The sequence below is a fragment of the Notothenia rossii genome (assembly GCF_949606895.1).
Source record: "Notothenia rossii genome assembly, chromosome: 6".
NCBI classification, from domain to species: Eukaryota; Metazoa; Chordata; class Actinopteri; order Perciformes; family Nototheniidae; genus Notothenia; species Notothenia rossii.
The window spans coordinates 29,371,414-29,388,652 of NC_136909.1; the positions used below are offsets into that span (position 1 = coordinate 29,371,414).

General features: G+C 38.2%; 1 long non-coding RNA gene across 3 annotated transcripts; it reads right to left on the minus strand.

Annotated features, from left to right (window-relative positions):
- Window positions 1-12,587: 12,587 nt before the first annotated feature.
- On the minus strand, window positions 12,588-16,657 carry LOC307045441. Of its 3 annotated transcripts, none has more exons than XR_013809914.1 (6): window positions 16,557-16,628; window positions 15,734-15,777; window positions 15,271-15,339; window positions 14,466-14,572; window positions 14,295-14,367; window positions 12,588-13,937 (listed from the first exon to the last, which is right to left on the minus strand). It is a non-coding gene; the product is annotated as an uncharacterized lncRNA (long non-coding RNA). The 3 variants fall into 3 exon arrangements; XR_013809915.1 differs by having other exon boundaries at window positions 15,734-15,780; window positions 16,557-16,603; XR_013809916.1 differs by lacking the exon at window positions 15,734-15,777 and having other exon boundaries at window positions 12,589-13,937; window positions 16,557-16,657.
- Between the last annotated feature and the right edge of the window lie 582 nt (window positions 16,658-17,239).

Genomic DNA, 17,239 nt, shown 5'->3' on the forward strand with positions numbered 1-17,239 from the left:
GTGTAATATGTAATGCAGCCAAACCATTTATTACAATGCATTAATGTGATGACTTTCAAAGAGTAAAGCAAACACTGCTGAATAAAGTATGATTTGCTCTTTTACGAAACATTTTTTTTTCATATGGAGTTGTAGGTCAACCAATCACAGAGCTTGAGGACTGATCACGGGGTTTGTCCATAGACCGTATATAAAGGGTTTGTCAAGCTAAGGACATGGTGTAGTCCCAAACGATAGCTGAGGATTCTGGGTACTGTAGTGTCTTCTGCCATCCAAAAACTCCGAAAAAATATTTATTACTCCGAATCGAAGTGGAAAACTACAAAAGTATTGTACACAATTCAAACCAATCGATGTTGTGTAATTAACAAGGATTATTAGTTTGTTTTTAGTTGATGAGTAGTGCAGATATCACTGTAAAATCAATCGACAGTAAGGAGAATACTTACTTCCGGGTGTAAACATTTCCATTATCCAATGGGAATGGACGCTCGTAATACAATAAAGGGGACATGATCATTATCTTTTAAATAACATTAACTAAAGGGAACAATTTATTTGACACAGCTGAAGCTCTGGCCTTCCTTCAAAACTAACTAATTTAATAAAAATCACAGTTGCATTACACACATTGCACTGTTTTTTGAGAACAAAAATGTGTAACTAATGTAATTTTTACATTCTGACGAAAAATAAAAATTATTATGAATACAAATAAAATAAAAGAAGCCTCCCGTGAGTTACTACAAACTATAAAGTAGATTTTAAAAACGTTTTATAGAATAAAAGCTCACTGCGGGACGTTGTAGAAATGCGTGTGTGCACCAAGACCAGCGCCATATAGAGAGATATATGATATGATGATGAGATATCCTATCTATATGGCGCTGACCACGACAAAGGAGCCTCATTCACTTTACATAGGGGTTGTTTGCGTGGTGCCAACACATAAATGTAACAACGATCGTGACTCCACCACGCAATGTGGTGTTAAGGAGTCGTGGTGGAGTCACGCATTCTGGTGAGATCAGGTTGGGAAAAAAGGGGAAAATCGTGTTGGTGAACACGAATCAATAGCTTAAATGTCGTGACTACAACACGAAATGCCGTGAGACCGGGTTGCAAATACACATGCGTCAATCGCACGTTAAAATAATTAGTGGCGTTAACTCATGTAACTCATGTACAACAATTTCCTTACTTGCAATAAATAAGCACTAATTCGAGGGTTATTGAGGAAAAACTCTAAACTAATGGCTTTTTACTTGTAGAATATGGTCATGTAGAATAAGGCATTAATAAGTGTTTTATAATGACTACTAAAGAGATATACTGCTAATATGCATGTTAATTAACAAGTAGTTGATGGTTAATTTGTGTACCTTAATATAAAGTGTTACCAAAGTTGCATACATGCAGTGCAGAGGGCAAAAGAAAACATCAGCTCCAACTAATTAGCTGCTATCTTGTTCATTCCGGAAACTACACACACTCATTATGTGATCCTGTACCTTGCAAAAAACTTGAGGCAGCAGTGAAGTTGGCTAATGCTAAACTTTGTTTTCCCAGAGTGCACGTGAAGTAATTATGTTGTATATTTGTGGAAAAGAAACCACCATCTATATCTATACAGCTAGATAGAAAGGGTTGGACGGAGTGCTCGGCACTGACTAATCATTATTGATGGAGATTCACTTTCACTTAGCAACCGGATGGCTGGCTGACTGCTGATGCTCGGAAAAAGAGGACTGCATGTGGAACCCTATTGGCTGCTTTTCACGGCCTATTGAGTCAATCAAGGTGACTGTGTGGATAGCGTGCCGTCGGGGTGCCACCGACATGCTTGTGGAGTCTCTGGTAAAATGTGGCCTGGTTCCACTGCACTCCTATTCCCCCCTACTTCAAAGTGATGGGTTTTAGAAAAGTGTTCAGATTAAACTCTCTGTCATATCAGCATTACACCACTCCAGGTTGAACTGATTGACTGTCACAGCATGGCTACATATATAGTTTTTAAAAAAAAAAAAGCCTTTCTATTGAACAGAAAAACCTTACTTGGAAGTATTTACAGTGATGTATGCTCCGGCTTGTGTTGTTATTTTCACGCTTCACAGGATTCCAGCATGCTGCAAATTCATGAATATTCATGAATCATTCTATATATTATCTATATTAACCCCGTTAGCTGCATATACAGTGCTCTAAAAATCCCCCATCTTCTTCTATCATGCTCACACACAACTGTGCATTCCCTTATTGTTTGTGCACAATTAGTCTCATGCGTAATCTCTATATTTGCATTCGCTCCCCAACTTTCTGTTCACCTGTTGTGTGCCTGATGAGCATGTGTGCGTGCTTTGACGCCCTCAGCATGGAGTTGTGCGTGTGTGTTCAGGCCTGTGTCCTCACTGCGCACCAGAGCATGAAAACATGTAAGGGATGTAGTCACGCTTCATTCAGAGGAACATCCCCGCTGCGAGTCGTCCATACAGGTGAGAAGCCGAGCTGTGGCAAGCGCGGATAACTGTAAGATGAAAATAATGTACCGGCTCTCTGCACGCGAAGTAGAGAACCGCTTCCTGCGTGTTGCACACAATTACAATCTTTCCAGACAATATAACATTCAACCCAGAGTCAGCATGTTTAATGTGTGTGAGAGAGAGAGACATGCCCTCCATGTTGGCGTTCTTTATTTAAACATTCAGTGGCTGGTCCATGACTCTGAAGGTCATTGAACTATATAAAACCCTCCTGCTACTTTATGGCCTGGCAGCAAATGCATATTATCATTCATCAGTTTTTAAAGGTTACCATCATAATGAGAAAGGTCAGTCTAAGGAAGTTTTATCATCATATTTAAAGGAATAGCAAGTCACTTTGAAAGCAACAGTAGTTTTTTCTAAGATTAGTATGCCCCTAATCTGTAAAATCCACTTCCCTTTTGTTTGCTTGCCAGCCTTATTTGTCTTTTGCTGTTAATGTTTCATTCCCTTGTTATTGTTTTGTTGCTGTATTTAATCCTGTATGTGTTTAACTTTGGAAAATCTCTGCATGAAGGTGCATTTACCTTAATATAATTACACATTCTTGTATAATAAGAGGTGTTGACTATTGTTTCGTGATCATACTGATATCCATTTTATTCCTATCATACCATCATATATTTTGTGAGAAATCTAACTTCCTTGACAAATACTGAGTGACTTTGTCAAACCAAAACCGTCTTTGCCGTCTGTTATTTGTTTATTCATTCCTTGACTGACCAGGTAAACAACCAGGCAACCATAGCTGTCACACAAGACTGTGGAAAGGAGTATTCTCCCTTGAGACAAGGGATTGCATTAACACAGAACACTAGGATGTTTAAAGTGTTATTCCTTCCCAAATCTGTTGAGTAAAGATAGATCCGTGCTGTGAAGCCTTAAAATGATTGTGTTAGAAGTTGTATAGTCACCGCAAAGAACAGTGCGGTCGTCATGAATTATGCCATTTCATGATTTTACAATTGTTTCATGTTTTCACATCAGGGAAAAGATCATCTACAGAAACCATTACTGCTGTATAATTACGGATGGATTACTGAGAGGGCATACCAGGCACAGGGGCCCTGCATTGCCATGTACCCCTCTGGCCTTTACCTACAAAATGTCACTCAAACAGGAAAGTATCAACCAGTGAAAACTGTAAAAAGACTACAAAGAGAAAGAAATCTGCTACAATGAGATGAGAATGGCCATAAACAGAAACAAAAAAAGACATTAATTAAGTTAAAAGAGGCACACAATAACAAAGAGAGGCAAAACCACCACAGAGCCACAAATGACAAGAGACAATTAATGTGTCTTGCTCCTATTTAGGAGAAGTAGTGGGGCCTTTTGCATGTCTTTGCCAAGGCCCGTCTTATAAATCGCCCAAATGTTTAATTCACATCCCTCATGTCCGTCCATGTGATAAGTAGACAGTTATATTTTTTCTGTATTTGGGCATAAAACCAAACTTCTGGCAGGTCAAGGAGGGCAGCCGTGATTATGTTGTAGGTTGGTTCTGAGATGTCTCCTTGAAACACTCTCCCTGCAAGGCCATGTCACCCCCGTGCTGTGAGGGGACCCCTGCATTTCACACATTCAAGCATCTTTAATTAGCGACAGCTGGTCAACGAGCATTTCCCACAATGCTGCAGTACTTCAACCCCGCCCAGAACCATCACAACCTGCAACCACTGCCTCTCACAGGTACTGACCATCTCAATTTACCTTTCCACTCCTGGCGGGCTGGCTCTTTTCAGTTTGTTGCCAAATTAAGGTCCTGGGAATTACTCTGACCCATCAGCTTAATTGGCTAGATGTGGATCCTCGGCTCTTGTTGGTTTTCTCCAGAGGAGGAGGGGTATGTGGAGGAAGGTAGCGCATATGTGCGCAGTGACATTAATGATAGGCTGCAAAGAGAGACTATTTAAACCAAAACAAACACAACTATGAGTGTAAAGACACAGACAAAGATTATCGTATTATACATAGAAGTATGGATTTAATTTTTCCTTACACACCCACACACACTGCACTAACCGGAGAAAGTGTTAAGGCTACCAGGTAAAGCAATTGGCACCTGCACTCGGACCATATTAAGGGTAAACAGACCCATTGTGTATTGTAGTTGCTTTTGTGAATCATCGTAATTGCTAAGCTAAGTGGGTTGCAAAATATAATGAATTGGCTCAACAATTGAAAAAGTATGATTTATGCATGTTTCTTTAGATTAGTCAGTCTCGCCGACACTGAATAAGGTCCAGAGGGGAGGAGAATGAGCAGAGGTTAAATTGCAATAACCTCTGTCTGCTTGGGAACTAGAGGGAAGAATTTGGCAGCCTGAAAAAATATAAACGCCATTAATCATCACACTGCTCATCACACACATTGGGAAACACATTATGTACAGTGGTAAATGCTCATGCAAACACTAACTGTCCATGTCCCTAACAACATGCTTAAACCTGCTAAGCCCCAAGCCTGTTTTTCGGGTCTCAGGCTCGAAATTTGACCTTCCCTCAACAAATGACAATAACTTTACTTCTAAAAGGGGTAAATTAATAATCTTTTTTCTCAAAGTATTGATAAACCTGTGAGTTGGATGAAGAAAAGTAAGAATCAATATAGATGTTTTTTATTTTAAAGAAAATTCAGATTGAACATAGTAAAAAACTGTAAATTATGTTTTACTTATATTGAAAACCACCCTTGAATGATGGGATGGTAGACTAAAAGCTTTAGCAATCCAAAGTACAACATATAATAAGTACCCTGTATCAAGATTGATGCAAAACAAGTGACATTTTACCTTTTCAGAGAGGTTTAGCAAAAAAACTCCAACTCTGGGGTCATTTGGGTGGACATGGGCGTATTTGCCGTTTCTCTGGAACCCATTGGTCAATATTGATGATTGACATCTCTTTTGAACAGTTAGAGCCAATAGAATCGAAGGGAAATTACACACACATTAACATTGAGAAGTCAAAGGAGCTATGCGCACGCAGTTTGCCCAAAGCGAAACCTATTTTACGCTCTGAAATCTAAAAATTTAAAACTAGGTTTATTGCTGATGGATTATCAGAAATAATTTCAAAGTGACACACACACATTGGATTAACCTCTGGATTAACCTTCAGCAGCGTTTTTATCATTGTAATGCCATTGAAGACAACTTTTGATCAGACTTGCCGTGTTGGCTACCTAATGCCACGTATCTGTTTTTGTTTCTCATGTCGAGTTTTGAGCATGGAGTGATGATACAGATACCTATCGAATCTGTGTAATCTCACGATGCTAATCGATGGGTTGGACTTGCATTTACAATAAGTAAAGGTTTTATACCTTGAGTTCTGTGCTAAGGGCGTTAGCATTTTTTCGCTCAGGGCTAATTCAGAGGCTCAGCGCCAGTCTTGTGTTTTTTTTTGCTAAAAATGGTTCATATCATCAGTTAGCTGAGTTTCTTCCCGTTACATGGATATGAAACATTCATAGTTTATAACATCTTAAGAACCCCTCAGACACTGTTGCTTGCAAATGTTGTGGTTTTGGCCCATTCGGCGGGTCCGTGGGGCTCAACAGGTTAAAAAACATAAATTAGATCTAACCGACAAAAAACAGCATTCAGACGTTAGCTGATCAGATACAGGTGCTTAGCCAAACTAACACAATAATAATGGCAAATGTACGGAAGAGTATTAGAGTTGGGCATTAGGAAGAAAATAGAAGGATTTTTCTAAATCATTTGACATTCCGGGAGTAAAACAATGGAAATGTAATTATTTGCACATATGGTACTATTTAGATTTATTTTCAGAAGTTCAGCTTTAATCTTGAATTTTTCTCTGAAAATGTCTACTTTATGATCAAAATGTAAACTTAATTCTCAATAAGATTCTCTTCAGATTTTTTTTTATGCTTGCCACCAATACTGAGAGTTTTATACAATTCAAAGCTGTCCTCAATATTTCAACTTAATTTGTTAATATTTCATCCTAATTGTCAACAAATCCACTTTTTCCAACATTCCACATTTATTTTTGATACAATGGCTTAAAAACACTTTATTTTTAACATTGAGATTTTATAATTAAAAAAGCAAGAAAATCTTAAGGTCCTTACCAGGGGCGGATCTAGACAAATATTCATGGGGTGGCAAGAGGGTGGCAGGAGAATTTCAGGGGTGGCATCCCCTGACAGAAGTATATGCTGATTTAATCGCAGTCATATCAATTACTGTAATGTTAACTTGGAAAGCCACAATATTTATTTTAACTGAATAACATTTGGTGACATTATTGTGGCACATCAGTAAAGCCTTAAATATAAATACTGTATATAAGGTGGCAGAATTAATTTAACCCTCTATGGTATGATGTTGCCTCCAGGCAACATACCCATTTTTTGCCTTTTGCATTCACACAATACATCTCAAATTATGATGCAATACTTTAAAAACGAGGCAGGACCATAGGGAACCAATAGTAGTGTTTGAATTTGTCCCATGACTCTCTGGCGGCCAATTTGAAGACCCTGTTTGCTGCCTTTCCCACAAGGATCAGCTCAGCCATTTCTCTCCAAGAAATGTGTCTAAAAACGTAATTTCCTGCGCATTTCTTGTCTGGAAAATTTTTTATTCACAATAATAGGTGAGTAAACCTTAATTTCTAATAGTTTAATATACTTAATTAGCTAATTAGGTAATGGAAACTTGTTAAAATGCAAATGTTGCCTGGAGGCAACATTGTAACATTATGGTCAATTGTAAATGTTGGTGTTTAGGTATAAACTGTTCAAAAGCATACCATTCATCATAGATCTCTACAATTTAACCAAGATACATTTGATGTTAAAGCCAACCCAACGATCTGTGCAAAGATGGGATAAGAAAAAGAAAGAAACATTGCAGGTTACCTGCCCAAGTGTCGTGCATGCATACAATAAAAGTATTGGAGGAGTGGATCTTCTAGACTCGCTGATTGCTCTCTACAGAACAAAGATCAGGTCAAGGAAGTGGCATCAAAAGATCGTGTTACACATGATGGATTTCACTCTAGTGAATGCGTGGCTCTTGTACCCCAGGGACTGCAAGGACTGTGGCATCCCCAAGAAAGAAGTGTACAGCCTGCTTAAATTCAAAGCTGAAGTTGCAAGTTGCCTTTGCAACGAGAGGAAAGTTTTGAAGAAGAGGGGGAGACCATCTCATAATGTTGACAGAGACCTGGCTGAGAAGAAGCACAGAGGTTCTTCCTCATCAGTGCCATCAACACATGTGCATCATGACCACACTGACCATTGGCCTGTGTGGGCGGAGAAAAAGGGCCATTGCAAATACCCTGGCTGTAAGGGTGAAAGTGCAGTGATCAAAGTGTGTCACGTACCTGTGCTTAACTGCTGACAATAACTGCTTCATGAACTTCCACAATAGTGAGTCTATTTTGTCAAATGGCTCAATAAAGTTTGATGAAAGATGCCTAGGCTCTTTGCGTATTTATTCCTAAAGGTTGTTTCACAATGGTACAATGTTGCCTGCAGGCAACATTCAGACATGTAATCTTGTTAAAATATAAAAAACGATTTTCACATTTTAATTGGCATGCAATTTAACCTGTTGAGGCTATTTAGTATTTTCCATGTGTTTTTAAATACATTTTGTTCAAATTTGAAACAATAACTCTTTTTTCATAACTTACCATTATGGTACAGTGTTGCCTCAAGGCAAAACACCCCAAAAAGTACCCCCAAATAATTATTTATTTGAAAAGTCTTTAGATTATGTTTATTTGGTCTATTATATGACAAAAAAACACTCCAAACATTTTTTTCCCAAATGGCATCATAGTCCGTACCATAGAGGGTTTTAATGAATTTTAACTGACAAATAACGGAATGAGTTTGTCTCACTCTTAGACCAGCAGGGTACCAAATCTATGCAGACTGCTGCAATAAGTGTATTAATTAACTGTCTCGTCGATGTTTGTCTAAATTAATATGATATTAGCTGTCAATCAATGTTATGATTCACATATTCAGTGTTATTATTAAAAAAACTATATTTTTTGGAGGAGTTAATGATGAATGTTCCACAAGATGCTTGCTCACCCTCCTTCAAATTTGAAAGACAAGTAATTACTATCATATATCAAAATAATCAAAAGAACAGTTCAGCGCCGCACAACTTCATTGCAAACAGTTACAACCTTGACTTTAGATCAGAAAGAACAAACATTAAAGAAATGACTAACTGCATCAGTTAGGGTTAAAAAACGTGTATTCAGCTCAAACATAAACATTGCTGCAGTAAGTTATTTTCCAGTGGAAAGTCCTTACCTACTGGCCTAGTTAAATCAAAGTGGTTACTTTTTTTGGCTGGGAAGTGAAGTTTTACACACCGTCTTATTTGACTTTCTCAGGACTTAAAACAGAAAAAATATATATTTACACACGTAAGGTCATCATCTTAACAGTTTATTATGCTCATCGAATCATCCGTGAGCAGAGCATCAAGTTGGCATGCCTATAACAGCTGAATGTGGCGATTACCATCTTGCTCAGCAAAACGCCTCACAAACTTATTAAGATTTAAAGCTATGGTGCATTTTGATTCAATGCTGACTACAGCCTGAAGAACATATCAAGGATTAAAAAACTAATGTCACAACAGGACTTAGAAAAGCTTGTCCATGCTTTTATCTTTAGTAGACTCGACTACTGCAATAGTGTATTCACAGGGCTGACACAAAAATCCATCAGAAAGTTGCAGCTGATTCAGAACGCTACTGCACGTGTCCTCACTAACATTAAAAGAGTGGATCACATCAGTCCGGTTCTGAAATCTTTACATTGGCTTCCAGTCGGCCTAATAATTGATTTTAAAGTACTATTGCTAGTTTTTAAATCATTACATGGTTTAGGACCAAAGTATATTGTTGAACTCCTACATAATTACGAGCCATCAAGGTGCCTCAGGTCTTCTGGGACGGGTCTGCTATCGGTTCCCAGAGTAAAAACAAAACATGGAGAGGCAGCATTTAGCTATTATGCCCCGACAATCTGGAACAAACTACCCAAATCATGCACGTCCGCAGAAACGCTTACTATTTTTAAATCGAGACTAAAAACATATCTCTTTGCCGCTGCTTTTAATTGAGCAGCTCATATTCGCACTAAAGTATGCCTTTTAAGCATATATTGTATACCTGTGGTGTTTATTTTAATTATTTTATTATATTTGCTTTGTAATGCCTGTTGTAAAATGCCATTTATATATGTGTTTTTACTGTATGTATTCCTAAAAAGTATTTTAATTTGTTTTGTAAAGCACTTTGAATTGTCGCGTACAGAAAAGTGCTATATAAATAAACTTGCCTTGCCTTGCCTTGCCTTACAGCCAAACTTGACAGTCTCTTCTCTGTCATTGTAGACCGCAAATACCTCATTCCTTCCGTCTACTTGGATCCGAAATGCTTCTCGTTTTGCGCTGTCCCCCCGTTCAAAGGAAATCGCCGCCAATCATATTTCCAGGCTCGCGCCAGGGCCGGGGGAGGGGTTACAAGGCGCGTCTTGTGCTGCATTCACTTGCACTCGGACATTAGAGATTTTGTCTCATAAATGCCCGATGAGCCACAACTTTTCTTTCAAAACAAAGCTGCCAACTGGGGTTGCAGCTGGGGTAGAACCGCCACTGGTCCTAACACACCAAACTGACACCAAAAAAAACGTCGCCTCACGTCGCCTTACGTCTCCTGCGTCTTGGCCATGTTTCGCACTGGAACACACCGCAAAGACTTCAGCTGACGGCCAAGTTGTACGTACGAACTGCGCATGCGTGAGTGGCAATAACTCTCCTTACCAGCAGGCGTCGGTAGCGTGTGTTCATCATTCAAAGGAGGCAACAACCGGAAGACAGACTGCGTGATACACCGAGAGAAGAAGAACAGACTGCGTGATATAAACAAACAACAAATAGCGTGTGAGTTCCATTATCACTCTACAACGAGAAGCTCATGGGGCTTTCCAGAACCTGTGTCGAGAGCTGGAGTTAAATGAAATCTCAGTTTTGCCTTCTTAATAGTTTGAATGGGTCCCTCACTTCCGTTTCCCTTCTCATGCACTGATTCGCTAAGCTGAACAGCCAATCAGAGAGATTTATTTGGCCGAAGGCCGTTAGCTTTCTGATTCAACATGTTGAATCGGCGGCGGAAGGTGTCGACACGGCCGAAAAGACACGACGGTGCAGTACACACCAAGACACACCAATCTGAGTAGGGCCACACAACGCTCATCGACAGCCCAACATCTATCGACATCTATCGACGCCGAAAATCGGCTTGGTGTGTAAGGACCTTTATATGTTCTCCCTTTTTCATTGGCCCTAATACTCAATACTCTACTCTATGGAGTATTAATCTTGAATAAGAACAAAAAATCCATATTTTACCATTTCTCTTAGTGTCTCACACTTGTTTATCTAGCTTCTGTCAATGTTATTAATGAGGACCATGGAGCCAAAAAAATTGAGAAGGAATTAATTTCAGCCTGAGATAAAAAATTCCGACTTATGCTCAGAGCAGATGGACCCTTTGCATCTTCATTGCTCATCTCTGGCAAGCTGTCCACTCTCTTACTGCTCTCGGTGCCCAGGCACTTCTGGTCCTCCACTCCCCCGTACAGCCTGGGTAATCACACATGTGATGGTGTCATGTACAGTAGCTTACAGTAGCAGATTATGCATGTTAGCGTGTCATATCTCCCCTGCGGTGGCACTTACAAGAGAGTATAGCGGGGCAGCACGTGCTGATACGTAGCTTCCAGCCATGCATCCATAAAGAATGAAAGCTCATTACAAGGCCGAGAAGCCACCACCTGCTATAATTTACAGAGATGTGATGAGCCTCTGGGTGCGATCTAAAGTGCCTGCAAATGTGCCGTGACGTTTTATTGCTCATAATCATGGATTTGGTTGATTTCATATTGCGATACTTTATTAAACTGGGCAGGAAATATAATCAATTTGAGCAGATGTGGTTATCAATTACAATTAGCGGCTTATTATACATCTGAAGATTGCACTCAAGAGAATTGTGTGTTTGTGAAAGGATTTGATAAAAAAAATAAAACAGTCTATAAAATGAGTGCATATTGATTTTCGACCGTCAATATTTTATATTTAATTGTTGAATTAGCTTGTCCTGTAGGTATTCATGGGAGCAGTACATTTAATAAAGTAGCAATTCGGTGTGCTGTAGGTGTAACTAACCTTGAACAGTTGCTGCACTTGCTTTTCCTATAGACATTAAGCTATTTATATGATGTCTATATAATGTACTGTACATGCAAGCATTTCATTGAACGTCCATACAATGCAAATGGACTTATTGATGCACGACTGTGCTCCTACGCTCCTCTATCCTCACATATAACCTTATTTCCCTTCGAGCTCTCCTATTGGTTTACTTTTAAAATAATCCCTGCTTGCGTGTATCTCAAATAAAAATAGCAACATTGTCTCACTTTTTTTTACGACCTTAAATAGAATGCCAATCATATGAGAAGATACTGTCGAATGTAGAGTTTACGACGGACAATCAAAAGGTGATGGAATGTGTAATGAAATGGGAAATGAGTTTGATTGAAGAGGGTCTACTTGTCAACGTGAGCACTAAATTAAATAAATAATCACAGAATGTTTGGTTCAAGCTCCATCATCATATGCAGACGCATTACATTACATTACATTGCATTTAGCTGACGCTTTTATCCAAAGCTACTTACAATAAGTGCGTTCGACCAAAAAACTTGAAGAAAACAGAATCATATCAACATCAGGTTTCATAGAGCTAAAACATTTCAAGTGCTACACTGAAAAAAACAGGCCGTTGGATTAACATGATTTTAATACTGAAACCGGTTGCACACATTAAAAACATGTGTACTCAAAACTATTCCATTATGTTAAAGACACATAACTATGTTATGTCAAAGAAACATGAAATTGTTATGTTCATTTCAATATTTCCTTTAATATAGGTATATTCATTTACCCTATGTTTAACCAACATGACTTTTAATGTTCATTTTAGGCTTTTAATATACTCAGTATATTTCCTTTGTACCTGTTAAAGCCACATGAATGTTTTGTTTAAACTACATGCTATAGTTTTCTGTTTAATCTACCTAGTGCTCAAGGGATAAGATTATTTATTTCATGTGAATAGAGGCATGTCGTACATTCTTCTACAGGATCCATCCTAATCTCTTATATCTACAGCATTTATCATAACATTTTAAAACAAATAGTCAATAAAGACAAACACATTTCTTTGAACATTATTGATGTATTTTTCTCACAAAATAAAACAATATTAACAACCACCACACATCCAGATGAGCTTTTGGTTTTTCCATCATGCAGCCCCAGGAGAATTAACAAATACATTGAAAATAAAGAAATAGAAGAAATAGAAAATGATTGTGATGCATGTACATATACATTATTGTGTTAGAACACAGCAAGCAAGCTCAAAGGAAACTATTCTTTTGACCAAAATAAATGTTTATTGGGTGAAATGGCAAAGAAAGGCTTATTTTTGTAACTCATTCATAGTAAACAATTAACAGAAAATGTCAACGCCTAGCCGAAAAAAGGAAATGTTCTTGCAAATCCATTATTTAAATAGTAACCTGCTAATATGAAAGGGTACTTTAATACAAAAAAGCAATGGCATTGCTTTGGAAAAATACATGGAAGTATAATAATGGCCTTTTTTTTCACCACATATGCACTTAAGAAAGTATTACAAATAAAAACAAGAACTGACATTTTGAAGTTAGTACATTAGTACAATTAGTGCAATTAGTACATTCTGAAACACATGACAAGGGGTACATTCTGAAAACACATGACCCCAGGAAAAACCCACATTTCTGAAACATGCAAATCAAGCAAAAAGCATGAGCAAAGGAAGTGCAAGACAGTTGTATCAATGAAATTCCAGTATGAATGCTGTAAAAGTGCACAATGGTCCATGGCAACAGCTCACTCAAATAGTTTGTTTTTAAACGCTTGGGATTTCTTGGAGAGCATGTTGCCGTCTAGCTCCATTAACATTTGCTGGAGCACTTCGAACGTGCACTTCAGTTTAGGGGGGTCGTTCAGGTTCATTGCATACATTAGTCCAAACAGCATGGTAGCAGCTAATGCAATGTTATCCACATCAGTTAATAGGCTACCTGTTGCCTTCCAGGACAATCTGTCCTCTGGTCTCATATGTCCTCTGGTCTCATCTGTCCTCTGGTCTCATCTGTCCTCTGGTCTCATCTGTCCTCTGGTCTCATGGTGGAATTGTGTTTGACAACATAAAGTCCCACTGTAATCCCCTGAATGGACCGCAGAATGACGTCTTCATCTTCTGCCTGCAGAGCGCACAGTCACAAAAGGAACAGAGTGAGATCTAACAAATCAATACATACAGTATATATACCCATTACTAAGTCCCTGTGTTTAACAAGTACATTTGGTCAGATTTCTGTACTTTTAAGCCTCCTTGTTATCTGATATACTCCTGTCTGACCTGATAAAAAATGTTTCATTTCCTGTATCCGTTTTAAATTAAAAGCCCTCTAGCTTTTCAGTGTAGTCTGGCTATTAAACAAAAAACAGGGATGTTCACATACTTTAGGGTTTAGGCTATATACTATGCAGTGTTTCAATAAATACATATTTTAAAGCCAAACAAAAAAATCAAAAGGTCAAATATTACTTCTACTGACCAAAAACTCTGTCATTGAGGTACACACACAGCCCCTTGAGAAGACAATCCTGGCCTAAATCGACATCATCAACCTAAGTGAAGGGGAATAAGAAAATAAAAAATCTATTTTGCTTAATGAAATGTGTACACTATTGACTCGATGTATAATTTCCTTAAAATGAATTCTTACTTGAGTCATGTTTGACATAATACAGTTCAGACTGGCCTATCTGTCCTCCTCTCTTCTCAAAAACCTTCAGAAGTTTGTCAGATAGCACATCCAGCTGAGAGAGAAATCTTGATTGGAGGGGCAGGGTTGTTATACTGTACGCTTAAACTCCGCATTTATCAAAGAAAACAAAATATCACAGTCATCAAAATCATGAAATCATTTCAATTTCTAATGATGTTATGATTGTAGTTGTGTGCTTGCCTCAAAACGATGCAGAGAAACTAGTCCATGCATTTGTTACTTCAAGGCTAGCTTATTGTAACTCTTTATTATCAGGGTGTACCAAAAACTCAGTTAAGTTGCTTCAGCTAATTCAAAATGTATTGACCAGAGCACGGAAAAGGGACCACATTACTCCTGTTTTGGCTCTATAGTGAGAATAACTTTTTATATCAAGTACGAACAACCAGGTTAGACTACATTACATTTCATTTAGTTTAAGTTTTTTTCCAAAGGGACTTAAAATAAGTATTACTGTGATATAAGACTCCATATAAGAAACACCCTTATAGCCATTTGAACAAACAAAACATTATCACTTTTGTGAAGGAGGCTTTATCACAGAATGTTTGGCTTTTGCCTCTCACTTTCTGAATAACTTTTGCCTAATAAATCAGAAAATGTGTATATCCCTGCAATGTTTGCAGTATGTAAATGTTATGAATAAATATTCAGAAATTGTCAGACTAATACCAATTTTCAATTAGTTAAAGATCAAGTTTAAGTTAGTCAAGTAAATCACACAAAACATTTGAATACTCACCATTTACTACAGAGCCTTTGGAACAATGTTCAAAGGAAGGCTGAGGTCAAACTTCTCCACACCAATTACCTATCACAGAAAAACATATTTGAAATTATTTCATTATTCACACACAAATAAAACAAAAATGTTCTGCTCCTTAAAGGCGACATTTACCATTTAATGATGCACCATAGGTTAATATGAACCGACTTCGGCCGAGATGGGCGCCTCCAGTGTAAAAAGCTACAGTAGCCTATACTAATGCAATGAGTACAACTTTGTACGGAGCCATACACATCAGGGTTGCGAGCTCATTTCCATTGGTTTCAATGGAGACGTGCACTGCAGCAGCGCGCACCGCTCGTCATGTGACGAGGAACAACCAATCACAACCGAGAAACATCTCAACTTCCGTAAACACAAGTGTACGACAAATATGGAAGATAAGTTCATTTCACAGCGGGTGGATCGTCAACCTTACTTGATTTGTCCGGCATGTCCTCCATATTCATGGTATGTGCACCGCTGCTAAAATGTAACACAATCATTAATATTTTCCACTTTCCAGTATTAAGTGTCGCTTTCCGTGACACACCCCCACACACAATATTGATTGTGTCTCTGTTTTGATCTGTGTGTATTTACGGTATTTACATGAACACAGAGCGGATCAAAGCAGAGACATAAACACCGTTTTTTTAGGGAAAACACTGCGGTCCCACAGACAATATTGTATCTTTAACAATCAACACCTTAAATGGGTAAAGATGGTCGCTTAACGTAAGGTAGGCCTACAACCTGCATCAGCGCCCTTAAAAGTCGGCACAAGAGTAGACATGCAGAGCCGGACCGACGCAGTAAAGTTCTACACCGCCTGACAGCAGACATGAAACAATCATTTAAAACAAGACGTAGTCTATAGACATGCAAACATGCCGCAAGCTCATCCATCAGCTATGACTCCCCCCTCCCCACTGAGCTCGGTTTGATGTGCATAACTTTGGGCAAGGTTCATAGTTTTAAATATTGTAAATCAAGCAACTGTCGGACTTACGCTCTACAAATACTCAAAGTATAAAAACACGCTAAACACAAGTCAATCAATATAAACTCACCTTATGATTTCCATGGGTTTATCCTAGCTAACACCAGTGAATGACAATGTTTACAAATTGACAGCTGTATTTACGTTGCTCGTTGTAACGGCAAATGTGAACTATGCTTTTTGCAAACAATGCGTCTTGTGATAACCTGTAACTATGACGAACATTTGATGACATTAAATAACTTTAAATAACTTTTACCTTGTAGAGATGTTCTCGGGACAGAACCAGCTTACTCCTCCGATGCGGGAAGAAAGACTGGTAGAACCCCTCCCCCCCTCCTTTGTTTAAAAAAGAAAAAGCTTCACATTTTTAAAAATAAATATATTTTGCAATTTTTTTCTGCTTTACATCTTGTCCATTAAAGTGCCATATTGTTCATCTTCAATTAAGAAACTATTGAAGTACGGATTTGAGTCCGACCATATTAATTTCTAAATAAAATATTTGTAAAAAATAATTAGAAGCTGAGTAATCGGCTGCGGAGCAAGCTGCTGACGTATGTGCTCAGTGATCGGAGTTACAGAGACAAACATAACTTTTTTCTTATTTCTTAACATGATTGAGACTTATAGAACGTACACCCCTCAAGATTAACATAGTTCTACATGATTGATTCATGTTTCGACGAGAAACATTAATACATTATGTTACATATATTAAATGCATATTTGCAAATTGAACAACCCCACTTTCCCCTTTTTTTCAGTGTACTCAACTGGCTTTAAATAAGCCAGTCCTTTATTAGTATATAAGTGCTCTGTTAGTAATTATATCGCTCGAAGTGGAGTCGACAGAGATGAGTTTTCAGTCTGCGCCGGAAGATGTGCAAGCTATCTGCTCTCCTGATTTCAATGGGGAGCTCATTCCTCCATTTTGGAGCC